We start from the raw sequence: 14,656 nt of genomic DNA on the forward strand, positions 1-14,656 counted from the left end.
CTGCTCTGTACATGAAAACAAGAAATAAAAGACAGAAACAACAAAAAAACGGAGTAATTTTAACAATATAGTTCCCTCTGTACACTAACCTTACACCACTTGTTCGTCCAGATTCTTCACTTCTCTGATATTCATCTGCTCTTGTCCATGTATCATCAGTTAACTCAAGAATAACCTGCTTGCTGACCTAAAAACAAAGAAAAATCTTTCTAATACTATTTGGCAAATAAACATAGAACAAAAATTTATCACCCTCTGGGGACACCACACTAACATTTTGTAACATTGCACCTAGCCTTGAGAATGACTTCAATTCATCAAAGAAGTGTGTCAAGATTTCTCAGGTATACCATATCCAGCTGGAGTTACCCAATGATCAGGTCACAATAAGCTACCAAATAGCAGGGCATAGATAATGTTTTACCTGCTGTTTCAAATACTTTTCTGTAGAATAAAGATCAGGCATTATTTCAGCAGTTGAGGTGCAATAATGTAACAGGGCATGTAAGTGTTCATCGGACCAGAAGTGTGTACATGAAACCCTGTGAACATGGTTCTTTTGCCCTTGGAACATGGAAGTTTTCACAGGATACTCATAATGAAGGTGTAAAAGGAAGGATAACACTTGCCCACTGAGAATATTGAAATTAAGATCCTGGTTCATGTTCACGGTAACTTGAATGAGTGAGCTCAAATCATGGAACAAAACAATCCCCAAAATATAACAGAACAACTTCCAGCCTAAACACCCACCACACCCACAACAGGTTAAATGTCCAATTGGGCCATGAGTGAATCTGACACCTTGCATCATTAGAAAACATGCACGTTACACATTTCCAGTCTGTGCCGTTCAATTTGTGTGCTTTTTGGTCCATTGAAGGTATGCAACATTATGTGTTGCTGTGAGCAATCCTCTTTTGTGATGTACTCAACCCCAAATGTCCATTGCATGCAGTTCCCTTTGTAATGCTTGCTTGGAAAACGATTGAGATGGATTTGCAGTCACTAACAGGTCCCTGTCAGAATATTTTTAATACCAGAGTAATTACACCATATTAGATGGCTGCAAGCGGTACACCATTCGTTGTAGACACAGTGGACAGTTCCCACTGATATGTCAACAAATCAAGCAATCTAATTCATAGTGGGCTCACAGGAATGTTCAAACACAATAGCATATTTATGCCTTTCTGTCACATTGATAAATTATTAGCTTGGTGCATAAGTTTGAAGTGTTTTTCCATAAGTTTAATAAACACAACAGATACATATAACAGAGACTTCGGTCAACAATAATATTTTCTCCTTCATTATTCACAACAGAGTGAAAATGAAAATGTTGGAGTAACTTTTTGTCTCTGTGATTGTATCAATCACGTGGTTTTGAAGGTTGTGCCATAGAGTGTGGAAAAGGTGTAAATGTGAGGGTGCAGGATAAGTGAATAAGGTGGTTGCGGAATGACTTCCTAACCTAACTCCTGTGTAGTCAGTCTAGCAGAATGCAAGTGGGTGTTATCATTGAGCAGCATCACTTCACGCAGTCTTTCTGGTCATCATTATTGAATTGTGTCTGCAAGACATCTCAGTTGTTGACAATAAATGTCAGCAGTGATAGTTACACCTTGGGGAAGCAATTTTATAGTACACCACACTGTCTTTGTTCCACCAGGTGCATAAGATTATCTTTTGCGGATGTGGGCAATTCTGTTTATGGGGAGTTGCTGCTTTGTTTGGGCTCAGCCTTTCCTTTATTTTCCTTATGTTAGTGTAAAGACACCATTTCGTTCACCAGTTACGATACAGGATGGGACACCTGCTGATTTCTGTGATTTTGATTTAGAGCATGCGGTACCCATACACCTGATTTTTGAATCTTCCCCCTAAATGGAAATGTCACATGATGGTTGAATGCTCACAGTTCATCAAATCTGCCAGTTGTTGAGTACAATGACATGGATCATTGTGGATTAATGTGTTTAAATGATCTTCATCAAACCCCAAAGGGCTACCTGGATGTGGAGAGTCACTAACATCGAAACGATCTCCCTTAAAACAATCTCTGTCCAATGGCATTGTCCTCATACACAGTACATGTTTCTGGCTGCCTCAACTGCTGTCACCCCTCTATTGAACGCAAACAGATGAACATGTCAGAAATGTACCAATTTCTCCGTTTTTTAGTGTCCACAGCTCAGCTAACAACTTCAAATGACAAAATGACAATATGTAAACTCAAATAGCAACAGTAAACTACAAATAATAAATGACAATTGATAAAAAATAGCAATTGGAATACTGATATGCAAAATAAAAATGCTATGAACTTTTGCAGCAACCTAATATTTACATGTTTCAGTCTAAAAGGAATAATCATTTCCATATGTTAACAACATTATGAAAAGGATAGTTGCTACTCACCATATAGTGGAGATGCTAAGTCGCAGATAGGTACAACAAAAAGACTGTCACAAAAAGAGCTTTTGGTCAACAAGGCCTTTGTCAAAGACAACACACAATCACACGACCGCGCGCACACCCACCCACCCACCCACCCACACACTTGTAAATGCAACTTGCACACACATGACCACAGTATCTGGCAGCTGAAGCCAGATTTATTTCCCTATGTTAAGATTTATAAAGAAAAAATGAGCTTATATTTTACTACAAGTATGCAGTGTGTGGAGAAAAAGTAATAATTACTGAACTGCTAATTAATATTCAACATAAACTAACAAGTCATAGTAGTACTGAAACAGAACCAGTTTTGCGTATTCAAATAAGGTCTCTGGTTCAAGTACATCTTCACATACTCAAAAGTTTAATATATACAAACCTTCTTTCTTCTTAGAGGAAGTAAGCAGGAAATACTGCATCCATGTTAGCATGAAAGAAAGGAAACTTAAAATGTTGTGAGATAATAGCAGAGAAATAAAATCTGAAAATCAATCAACTGTTCAAGCACCCGACAAAATTCTGATATTAAGATTTTGATGCCAAATCTAATTTTGGGACCAGTGTCCAGTAAAGGGCATTATACAAACTTTTTTTTATTGAGTAGTAGCTACCATTCACTGTTTTTTAGTACACAGTATCAGTTATTTAAACAGCTGCCATTCCATCCCCTTTAAAAAAAAAATGTGCAGCAGAATATTACAGACTGTATTTTGCACTTATCTTCTGATTATGTGCCACATAACACATTCGTCCACTTCATCATACGATCACTTGTTAGAATGATCCCTGAAGTTCAGTCAATTATATACATCTATGGACAACTGTAATCCTGACTTTGGTTCCATTAGATTAAGACAGTACATTCAATGATCATACATGGATCCCACAATACCAGTGAGCTGTATGAATTTACAAAATATGCTACAGTCATCATCCTTTCCAGATTCTGCCTCCTATTACACACGAGTATGGTACTATTCACCAAAAAACAGTAAAAGGACTAATTCTCTTTGTTATTTTATTCTCTCTTTGTGCAGTGTTATTTTATTCTCTCTTTGCGCAGTCTTTCTTATATAATTTTATTAGTTTCTATTTCTCAACACCTGTTCTGCCACATCTTCATTTAATGCTTCACCTTCCTACTACATTCTCTTTTCATTCCCAAATTCACTATCTCAGACATTCACGTTTCTTTACACAGTGCATGAAACAATGTTTAGGATTCACTTGGCACAGGTTACAGGAACTGTTAGTAGTTTAACAGCGTTAACACAAACATTCAATTGGCAACAAGTTAATAACAATGAAAATGGCTACACTTACCAGTGTGGCCACTTAGCTTCCTCTCGGTGATCCTGGAACATAAAAAGCAATGACATTCTTCATATGAAGCAGAAAATTTCTAAAAAAGAAAGAGGGAAAACCCAAACATCAAAATAGAGGGAAATGGATTCCCTACTACCAAAAAGAAACTTGTGATCAAGTTTTGGCAAGCAAGTGTCAATCAGTAATCAACTACAAAAAGATAAACAAATTAAATAAATCCATAACCACAAAGATATAACCATCACTAACCAGATGTTCAAAAAGGCATGCACAGACCAAAAGAAGGGCAATGTCAATGCTGAAGATGGTATGAGGAAGGGGAAGACTTGTGATGAGAAGATACTGATCAGAAACGAAGCCCACAGATTGCAGCAATATCACATGAAGATGATCTTTTTTTTATCTCATAGGTTTGTATATCTTTCGCAAGCACTGCTCCAAAATTAGATTAAAGGGCTCAGTAGTTAGTTTAATTACAGTCATATAAATTGTGGCTCAGGCCTTTTACATCAATTTAGTCTCTCCACAATGGATCTCACCACCTCTAAAGGTCTTCCCAAGGTTTCTTAAACTAATGTTCTATATATTTTTATTTACTTTTTCTTTGCATGAAGCAATCATAATGATGACCTTCGCAAATGTCAGAAATGATAGTATGACAATAATTAAACTCACAAAATATGAGTATGTTAAATAACAAAATATGAGTATGTTAAATACAGAAATTGTTGCATCTTATACCTATTTTATATATTTATTACATTACAGTTGATGTTCCACTGGTTCATGTAACCATCAGTACTTCAAAATTTGTTGAGGGAATATAAACACTTTTTTTATTAGAAAAGATTTTAATTTTGTTTTAAAATTATTCCCCATATATGTTCCTAGAGTGTTTGTTAAGCCAAATCAAATCACTGATGTAGCCTATGGGCTTCTAGCTGTCATTTTCTGATGTTGTTTTCTGGAAATAGTTAGATTTTGTCCTATAGTTCAATTCTTTTATCTTGGCGGCTCGCGCATGCCCGCCCAGACGCTGGAGATTGCTGCGTTGCCAGTTGCACACGACGCACGCGCCAATAGGAGCAGCGCCATACTATTGCATAGTTCGCAAGCTTACGTGTAGGGGGGAGCGCGCAGTTCGTGAAGTAAGGCCACCACGGCCGCATTAACCCTTTCGCTGCTACAAAGACGTGCTCCCTGCATTCCGCGCTGTGGGCGATTTTGTCACTGCACTGCTCGCCTGTGCAGACACATTGTGTTCCGACTGCTTTGACACTCTTTATCATTCGATTCCACAAAAACTATTTGGCTCAAAAATTAGATTTTTACCTATCTTCTTGACTGATACCTTCCCCCCATAAATGACTTAATTTTGTTTCAATGTTCAACGCAGTTATTATGCAGCATTAAATATAGTAAACCTTTGCACGAAATTTTGAAGAGTTTGCAGAGGTAAAAGTCCATAGAGTATACTTTCCGTATGGTCGATTTTAGTTGCCACAATGTTGAGAATGAAATGTGGACAAGATACCTATATATTTCATTTAATTTAAGTACCACATAAATGTCGTATGTAATATTGAGAAATATTCCACCTTTCGCGACTGTAACAAAAGTTTTACTTACACTGGGCACGTCTGGCTTTATTTTAAAGCACTTCAATCAATCAAAAGGAAGTAGACAAAATACATTAAACAAAACTGTGGACTTACAAAAACATTAGGACATGAATATACTGTTTGTCAGTGAAGTGCTCAGAGCTATGTCAAATATAATTTTGTGTGTGGCACACACAAACAGCATTTATTTGCTAAAACACTGATGAGCCAACACAAATGTAGAATATTGTGCTACCGCAGCACAAAACTACGAAAGGTTACTTGGCAATGGAGGACACAAAATACAGTCCTCTTATGATGCTTCAAAAGAGAGAAACGCGTCTGGTCTAAATAAGTCGCTTATTACAGTTGCAGAAGAGGGATATATTTCAATACCATTGGTAAAACTGCGACTGTGGAACAAAAACAGGAAATAGAACATGAATACCATTGTGTATGTGGCATACCTTTCACCGATGGAAGTGCTTGAAAATAAAGCCAAACGCGCCGTGTGTATATAAAACTTTTATTACAGTCGCGAAAGACGGAATATTTCTCAATATTACATACGACACCTATGTGGTTCTTAAATTAAATGAGATATTGTTATACAGTAAATATTATATGAAATTTAGGTATCTTGTCCACATTTCATTCTCAACATTGTGGCAACTAAAATCGACCATACGGAAAGTATACGCTATGGACTTTTACCTCTGCAAACTCTTCAAAATTTCGTGCAATGGTTTACTACATTTAATGCTGCACATCAAAACAAGATTAAGTCATTTATGGGGGAAAGGTATCAGGCAAGAAGACGTGTAAAAATCAAATTTTTTGGCCAAATAGTTTTTGTGAAATCGAATGATAAGTGTGTCAAAGCAGTGGGAGCACCATGTGTCTGCACAGGCGAGAAGTGCAGTGATGACAAAATCGCGCACAGCGCGGAATGCGGGGAGTACGTGTCTGCAGCAGCGAAAAAGTTAATGAAGAGGCAAAGCACTAGAAATTTCATTCAAACGAATAAAATTCGTGAAGTAAGGCACTCCAATATTGTTTTTAAATAAAGAAAATATTAAACACCGCACAAGGTTTGAACTCATAACCTTTCACTTGACAGCCCAACACCTTAACCGTTCCACTATCTCAGCTCACTGAACAGAGTAACTCTATAAGGACTCTAACACCTCACGCAACTACTTATAAACACTGTTGGTATGACTATGAATTACTCACGCTTCGTAGAAGTACAATAGGAAATAAACAATTACCGCTGTTCTTTATTGCGAAAAAGCAGTTCGTGAGATTGAAACAAACATCTTTCCTTGCTATCGCCTGAATTAGGAGTCTTATTGCTCGTTTGGTTTAATTAATTAATAGAATATGAAGCAATTGGTATAAAGAATGTTTTTTCCAAACTTTCTGTAAAAGAAAGTCTGCTATCAAGACATTGCTTTTGTTCTATTACTTTATTTATGACTGAACGTTTTTAAAACTGAAGACACTTGTCAGTGCTCTGCACTGCTGTCGAGATCTGGCAACGTCGTTCTCTGTTCATTGGCTGACTGTGTTTTGTGACGTCAGATGCGCAGAACGAACCTAAACTCGGCCGCCAAGATATATGACGCGCACTTTAGTGTTGAGAACATGTACGTCACTGCACTTGATAACTTCCATTGATCGATTCATAAAAATGTAACTAATTTAAATATGTATAGAGAATATATTGTAAGGTATTTGTGCAGCACAAACACTTCATACATGAATCTCTATCCCCCATCCCACGTGCAAGTCTTCTTGCTCTTCTCTGTAACAGCTGTATTCTTTTTAACCATATGTCACCTCTCCATCAGACACCGTCTTGTCAAAATATGTGCTGCGTAGAAGAAGAGGCTTGTGTGTTTCCATGAATCTGAGGGCTATGCAAGCTGTAGTGCAGTTACTGGCAGCGTCTTCCAAACTGGACAGGCCTCAGCGAGTGAACCACATGAAGAGTGTCTCACAACAGCCCATCTCTCCCATAACCAATCCCATATTCCTTTCCCAATTCCCGAGATACACAACCCAAGATGTGGTGCAATACATGCCAAGGGGCATGCGGCAAGTGGGAATGTATGTCTTTAATTTAGCTTCAGGGATACATGGTGCTCACCCTGAATAATTAGCCTTGCACCATGTGGGGTTCCATGGTATCAACTGAATAGGTTCCCAACTCTCATGGGACCAAAATGGAGAACACAGAAAAGAAAACAAAAACTGAGAGACGGAAGTGAGCTCAAACATCTAAGAATCGGGGTTGGAACCAAGAGGAGCTGTTTCTGTAATTGGATCTGGCAATAGAACAATCCAAGAAATGGAAACTGTTAATGAGAAGTTGGATCAGGTCACGATCAAATTCTTGTCTGTGTTTCAGTGAAGGAAACATCTCAAAGAACAAAAATAAAAGGAAGGTAAAGAATGGCTTCCTAAACACAAATGGAGGTAACTAAAAGGTCTTGAACCTTTTTTCTTTTTAAAGAAAGAAAGAAAAAAAGAAAGAGAGAGAGAGAGAGAGAGAGAGAGAGAGAGAGAGAAAGGACTGACTCAGGGTGAATGGGGTAAGAAGGATAATCAGGCCCCTTCTACCTCTAGGACAAGAAAAGAGGGAGCAAGAGAAGAGTCTAATACTCCCACTTCTCAGGACAAACGGTCCCACAAAAAGCCAAGGCAGTAAATAGGGAAACAAGTGTAGTAAGGCACTCTCGGTTACGCAACAGGGATATCCACTGCGGTCAAAATAACTTTACAGCAGGTGGAGCTCATTCAGAGGCCTCTCTTTGAGAAGAAGGGCAGTGGGGGAGGAGGGGGAGGGGGGGGGGGGGGGGGAGGGGAGAGACACAAGTGCAGGATCTGATCCAAATTCAAGAAAGTCTATATGGACAAAGGTGCTGTTATCTTTGGCTGTGAGGGGATGGGAAAAGGGGAGTGGCTCAGGAGATGGTGTCCAAGGCATCTCTGTGGAATGAGATAAAGCTGCTGCTCATGGCAGCAGATGGGCTCTTCAAGACTTCAAAGATATCAATTTGGGTACCAATACTTCTTACGGATGACCTCCAAAGACTCTGTTCAAGAAAATAAGGGGAAATAAGGGGGCAGAAGATCTCAACAGTGGATTGGAGAGTAATCAACCAAAATGTTTTACCAGACAGTCAAACATTTTGGTGGAAACTGGTGAAAAATCCCTGATGGCAATGTGAGAGAATACAACCTCAAATTGACTTAGGGTTTTCAAAGTGTGCCATCAGGATAATCAAAGACATCAGAAAAGACCATGGCGCAAGCCAGAGGCTGCAAGTGTTTCAGGTAAACCCACAACACAGCAATGGGGCAACTGCTATCTTGAGTTAATCTTCTAGGAAGACAGTAGGTGTATGTGGCCACCATCCAGGAACCCTATTCACATAAAGTGGGCATTTCAGGCCTTGGAGGAACAGGAGGTAAGTTGGTTCATGCCAGAAATCTAAAGAACTCCATAACATGCCATTATGTTACAAAAGGAATTTTCCAACCTCATATTTAGAAAACTGTCCAATCGCAAAGAAGTGCATAAACAGAAATACACCTGGGTGGAACAACAATTTGGAAGTGCAAAGGAAGCAAGTAAAAAGATTGTTCAACCTTGCAAAGAAGAAAGAACAATGGTTAAAATATCAGGAGGCCCTTGTAAAACGCAACCTTGCAATCAAACAAGTGAAGCTATCTTCCTGGAAAGTATTCCGTGAGGAAGTGGAAGGTACAGCTGGTTGTGTTAGACTTCATAAAATCCTTACTAGAACACAGACTAATCCAGGAGGTACTCCACGGAAGGAGAACGATGGGTATACAGAGACTTTTCAAAAAATTCCAGAGCATTCATAATTTCTCACCGATGGTGTGTTGGAGCAAATGCAGTTGGCATCCCTGCACACATCTTTGTTTAATGTGTAACTGCCAGAAGTTTCATTGTTGTACGTCTGTTAGTTATTATTCAGTGCTGTATTGAGGAGAACATTATGTCACACAGTTTGCGAATTTCGAGACGGCAGAGTTAGAGGAGCAATGCGCCTGAATTAAATTTTACACGAAAATCAAGAAAATCTTTACAGAGACACAACAAATGATGCAGGAAGCCTACGGTGATGAATGCTTAAGCTGTACTCGGTGTTATGAATGGTTCATGTGGTTTAAAAATTGCCAGACAGAAGTTAAAGATGATCCTCATTCACGATGCCTTTTGACATCTACTGATGTCACTCACATCAGAAACGGAAATTAAACTGTGCATTCCAATTGAAGACTGACTCTCTGAGATTGCAGAAGAAGGTAACATTCCAATTGGATCATGTCATGAAAATGTGGGAAGGAAATGGCCTGAAATGTGGCAAGACAATTCATGGCTCTAGCATCATGATAATGCAACTGCACATTCATCCCTTTGGTGCGTGACTATTGTACAAAAAATGAAATCACTGTGCTGCCTCACCCTCTGTACTCTCCAGACCTGTCTCCTGCGGACTTTTTTATTTATTTTTTTATTTCCAGTGTTGAAAACCCCAATGAGATAAAAGAACATTTGCAGATGGCACTTCATGCGATCCTGCAAGAGGTGTACCAAGACAGCTTCTGGAAGTGCAAATGGCATTGGGTGCTGTGTCTCAATTGTGGAGGAGAGTATTTCTGCTAGGTCATTAATATACAACATGAATAGCAAGGGTCCCAACACACTTCCCTGGGGTACAGCTGAAGTTACTTCAACATCTGACAATGACCCTTCATCCAAGATAACATGCTGTGTCGTCCCTACCAAAAAGCCCTAAATCAAATCACAAATTTCACTTACTTTTGACACTAAGCTTAGGTGTCGTACTGAGTCAAATGCTTTTAGAAAATCAAGAAATACTGCATCTACCTGACTGCCTTGATCCAAAGCTTTCAATATGTGTCGTGAGAAAAATGAAGGTTGGGTTTCGTATGATCGATGCCATGAGGAGATCATTCTGTTTAAGGAAACTCATTATGTTTGAGCTCAGAGTACGTTCTAAGATTCGACAACAAATTGATGTCAAGGAAATCGGTCAGTAGTTTGTGGATCACTTGTAATAACCTTCTTGTAGACAAGTGTTAACTGTGCTTTTTTCCAAAAAATGGTAACAGTTTTTTTTTTTTTTTTTTTTTTTTTTTGGAACCTACGATATATTATAGTTAAAAGAGGAACTAACTCAGCTGTAAATTCAGTATAGAATGTGACAGGGATTCCATCAAGCCCTCGAGTTTTGTTCAATTTTAATGACTGCATCTGTTTCTCAACACCACTGACACTAACACTTACTTCATTCATCTTTTCAGTGGTACGAAGATTAAACTGGGCCAATTCTCCTGGGTTTTCCTTTGTAAAGGAACATTTGAAAATGGGGTTAAGGATTTCAGCTTTTGCTTTGCTACCCTCAATTTAAGTTCCTGCCTCGTTCACTAGGGACTGGACACTACCCTTGGTGCCACTAACAGCCTTTACAAACAACCAGAGTTTCTTTGGATTTTGTGAAATGTAACTTGACTATATTCTGCTATGGTAGTCATTGAAGGCATCACGCATCACTCTCTCAGCAGCCAAATGCGTTTCATTCAGCATCTATCTACCTATAGTTCTATGCTTTCTATTATACCTATTTTGTAATAGTCTCCATTTCTTTAGAAGTTTATTTACAGTGACTGTATACCATGGAGGTTCCCTCTCATTAGGAAGTGTTCTACTGGGTACATATCTATCCAGTGCCTGGTCAACTATTCTTTTAAACGTGAGCCATAGTACCTCTACATGCTACTTTCCTGTGTTGAAAGTTTCAAGTTCCTCACTGAGATATGACACTATTTTTTTTTATCTAATTTACAGATCATATATATCTTTCTGCTTATACTGAACACATATATCTTTCTACTTTTTTTTTACTTGCCTTTTGTACTCTGGTATTTGGTGTTGCCACAAAGACATCGTGGTTGCTGATACCATTTTCAACGTGGACATCCTCAAGACATCAGGTCTATTTGTTGCCATTAAATCCAATATATTTCGATCATGAGTGGGATTCCTAACTATCTGTTCTAGGCAGTTTTTAGATAAGGCATTTAGTAATGTTTCACAGGATGTCTTATCACATCAACCACTAACAAAATTGTATTTTTCCCAACTGATTGTTGGATGATTAAAGTCTCCATCAATGATTACAGTATGATTGGGGAACTTATGTACAAGTGATTTGAGGTTTTCTCTGAAGTTTTCGGTTACATCAGGAGATGAGTCTGGTAGAAATGCTGCCACTGTCACAAAAACGTTAGTTTCTTCTGTCTCAACTTGTACATGCTAGAGTCTCACAAATAAATCACTGACTCACCATAATGTTGCCACATTACTGTTTCTTATTGTTGGTGTGCTTTCCACACGTCATCTGAAGATGTTGGTGCTTTTCATCAATTATGATTGAAATTTTACAAATGCTGCACCTTACAGTAGATCCGTCACCCTGAACACTGCCACTTCTAAACAATGTCCCACATTCTGCTAGCATTCATTCTGGATTTTGGGATCTTGGATACAGAAAAATTAAACTATCAAAGTTGGACCACAAATCACACAAAGCATCTCATCATTGTGAGTTACAACTGGACCTCAACTGCTTGTGCCAGAGGACTGGTTTGAACTGACATACTTAAACAGTGCTCCTTACAATGAGTTTTCATAATTTTTTCATGAAATAACAGAGATGAACATATATTGGTGTTTCATTTGATTATTTTTTGTGACTGATTTACTCATAGTTCTTTTTTAATTTTTTAATATAATAATTTGAAAATAGTGTCTTACAGTATCAAACAAAATTTTGTTCTTCACTATGTCTATGTGTAAACTGTTAAAATATTTCTGTACAAACTATTATGGTATACTTCTACTTCTGTCAGATCACCACCACATAAGTAAGCAGTTAAGAAACTTCTTGGCAGATTAAAACTGTGTGCCGGACCGAGACTTGAACTCGGGACCTTTGCCTTTCCCGCGGGCAAGTGCTCTACCAACTGAGCTACGCAAGCATGACTCACACCCCGTCCTCACAGTTTTAATTCCGCCAGTACCTCGTCTCCTACCTTCCAAACTTCAAAGAAGCTCTCCTGCGAACCTTGCAGAACTAGCACTCCTGGAAGAAAGGATATTGCAGACACACGGCTTAGCCACGGCCTAGGGGATGTTTCTAGAATGAAATTTTCACTCTACAGCAGAGTGTGCGCTGATATGAAACTTCCTGGCAGATTAAAACTGTGTGCCAGACCGAGACTCAAACTCAGTCCGGCACACAGTTTTAATCTGCCAGGAAGTTTCATATAAGCGCACACTCCGCTGTAGAATGAAAATTTCATTCTATAAGCAGTTAAGATTTCCAATACAAATGAATCACCAGAGAGATAATAATATTCCTGAGTAATTTTCCTCTCTTTCTGGAAATGAACACAAGTTAAGGACGAAAGCAATAAACAAACATCAGACGAGCTTTTAGGCTTACAATGAGGCTGAAGACTGCTAGTAAAGAAGTATTAGCATTTCAAAGGCAGAAGCTACAAAGTAAAAACTTGCCTCAATGGCAAAAGAAGTTGGCTGAAATGCATGAAGGCAAGGTTTCACTTACTTTGAGGATATAATGATGGGGGATGGTACTCAACTGGAAAGCAATTGAGGCAATAAATGGGCACTTTACAATATTGTCAAAACAGTAAACAAATTTTGTCAATGAAGTATTGTTTATATTTACAGATTACCAGCAATGATTAAAAATTATTTACTGTCAGAAGTTTGATGATAATTGGGTTCATAAACTTTGTGAAATTTTGAAACGAAATAATTTCTGCTTTAGGCTGTAAAACATTATTTTCTGCAATTGCAATTTTGACATGTCATCATTTTCAACTATTGTTTAATGTTGTAACCCATTCAAAAATAAAAAGCTGTGCCATGCTATGCAAGAAAATTTCCATGAGGTGTTGTAAGTTTATCAGCTGTTCCATATACCATATATGTTATAGATCCGGTGAAAGAGGAGCATCTCGGACACATTACGTACAGAGGAAACCATTCACACTTTTTGGCAGAAAGGGAATAAAATTAAACTTCAGTGTTTACATCATCATTTCATCAGCTCTATGTTGTATATGGAACAGCTGATAAATTTACAACACTTCATGCAAATGTAGCACAGCTATATACTACTGAGTGGGTTCAGTTTCCCACAATGCTTAAAATGACAACATGTCAAAATTCCAATCATACGAAAAAGTTTAAACAGCCAAAAGTGGAAATGATTTCATTTAAATATTTACTGTCAATCAGCTAATACAAATTTCCAGAAAACTCTTACATATAATGGACCATTTGATGTCCAGTGGAACATATCTGCCCCTCTTACTATTTTTCAAAAATTGAAATGCTGGGCAACCTTTTGAATACACGTCTTTCATCAGAAACTCTTTCAATCTGAAACACAAACACTCATAAGTGGGGTCTCAAATATAGGGTAAACAAAAGATGCCACAAACAATTTAAAGGCGTAGTAGGAAGGAAAAGAAGTTTACAGAAAGCACAGATGCTGAAAAAAGATGTGACACATGATAATGTTGGGTAAACTTATAACAATTAGGTGAGCTTATTTCATGTTTTCTTTGAGTGAGAAGTCATTTACAACCACTCAAAGAAGTTTAAGGTGCAGATCCAACAAATCTTAGGTCTATCAATTTCACTTGATATTCACAAAGGGGAGTATTTTGGGCACATTATGTACAGAGAAACCACTCACACTTTTTTGGCAGAACAGGAAAGAATTAATGTGTTGTTAGTTAACTGCATAAGCATCCAGGGTAAAGTATCATAATTAATCTCACTCGTTACTGATATTAAATGCCAATATAACACTTAGAACAGAAAGCCAGCTGAAATCAGCACTGAATAGCAGTTAAATATAAATTCTAATTGGTATATTTCCAACAATAATAGATTGGATGTTAATGATGGTGGCATATTTATCATCACAAAGAACTCAATACCACCTAATGAGGTCGATAAAGTCTTCTCAGATTATCAGCCAAGTCATTGTGTCATGCTGTTGTCTGTATTGCCACAGTAACAATGACGATACAATGCCACAACTCAGCTGATAAACTGAGAAAACCTGCATTATGATCTAACAAGGTTTTACATATTCTGAATGTGAAAT

General features: G+C 38.0%; 1 long non-coding RNA gene across 2 annotated transcripts in view; it reads right to left on the bottom strand.

Annotated features, from left to right (window-relative positions):
* Positions 1-89: 89 nt before the first annotated feature.
* The window catches only part of LOC124761248, a 38,785-nt gene continuing 24,218 nt past the window's right edge, over positions 90-14,656 (bottom strand). Inside the window, exons 3-5 of one of the 2 annotated variants that reach the window (XR_007012399.1) lie at positions 13,805-13,920; positions 3,784-3,815; positions 90-187 (exon numbers count right to left, since the gene is read on the bottom strand). This is a non-coding gene — a long non-coding RNA (uncharacterized LOC124761248). The remainder of the gene's footprint in view (positions 188-3,783; positions 3,816-13,804; positions 13,921-14,656) is intronic. The other variant, XR_007012400.1, reaches the window with a different exon arrangement.

Source organism: Schistocerca piceifrons, unplaced genomic scaffold (genome assembly GCF_021461385.2).
Source record: "Schistocerca piceifrons isolate TAMUIC-IGC-003096 unplaced genomic scaffold, iqSchPice1.1 HiC_scaffold_576, whole genome shotgun sequence".
In the NCBI taxonomy this organism is placed as follows: domain Eukaryota; kingdom Metazoa; phylum Arthropoda; class Insecta; order Orthoptera; family Acrididae; genus Schistocerca; species Schistocerca piceifrons.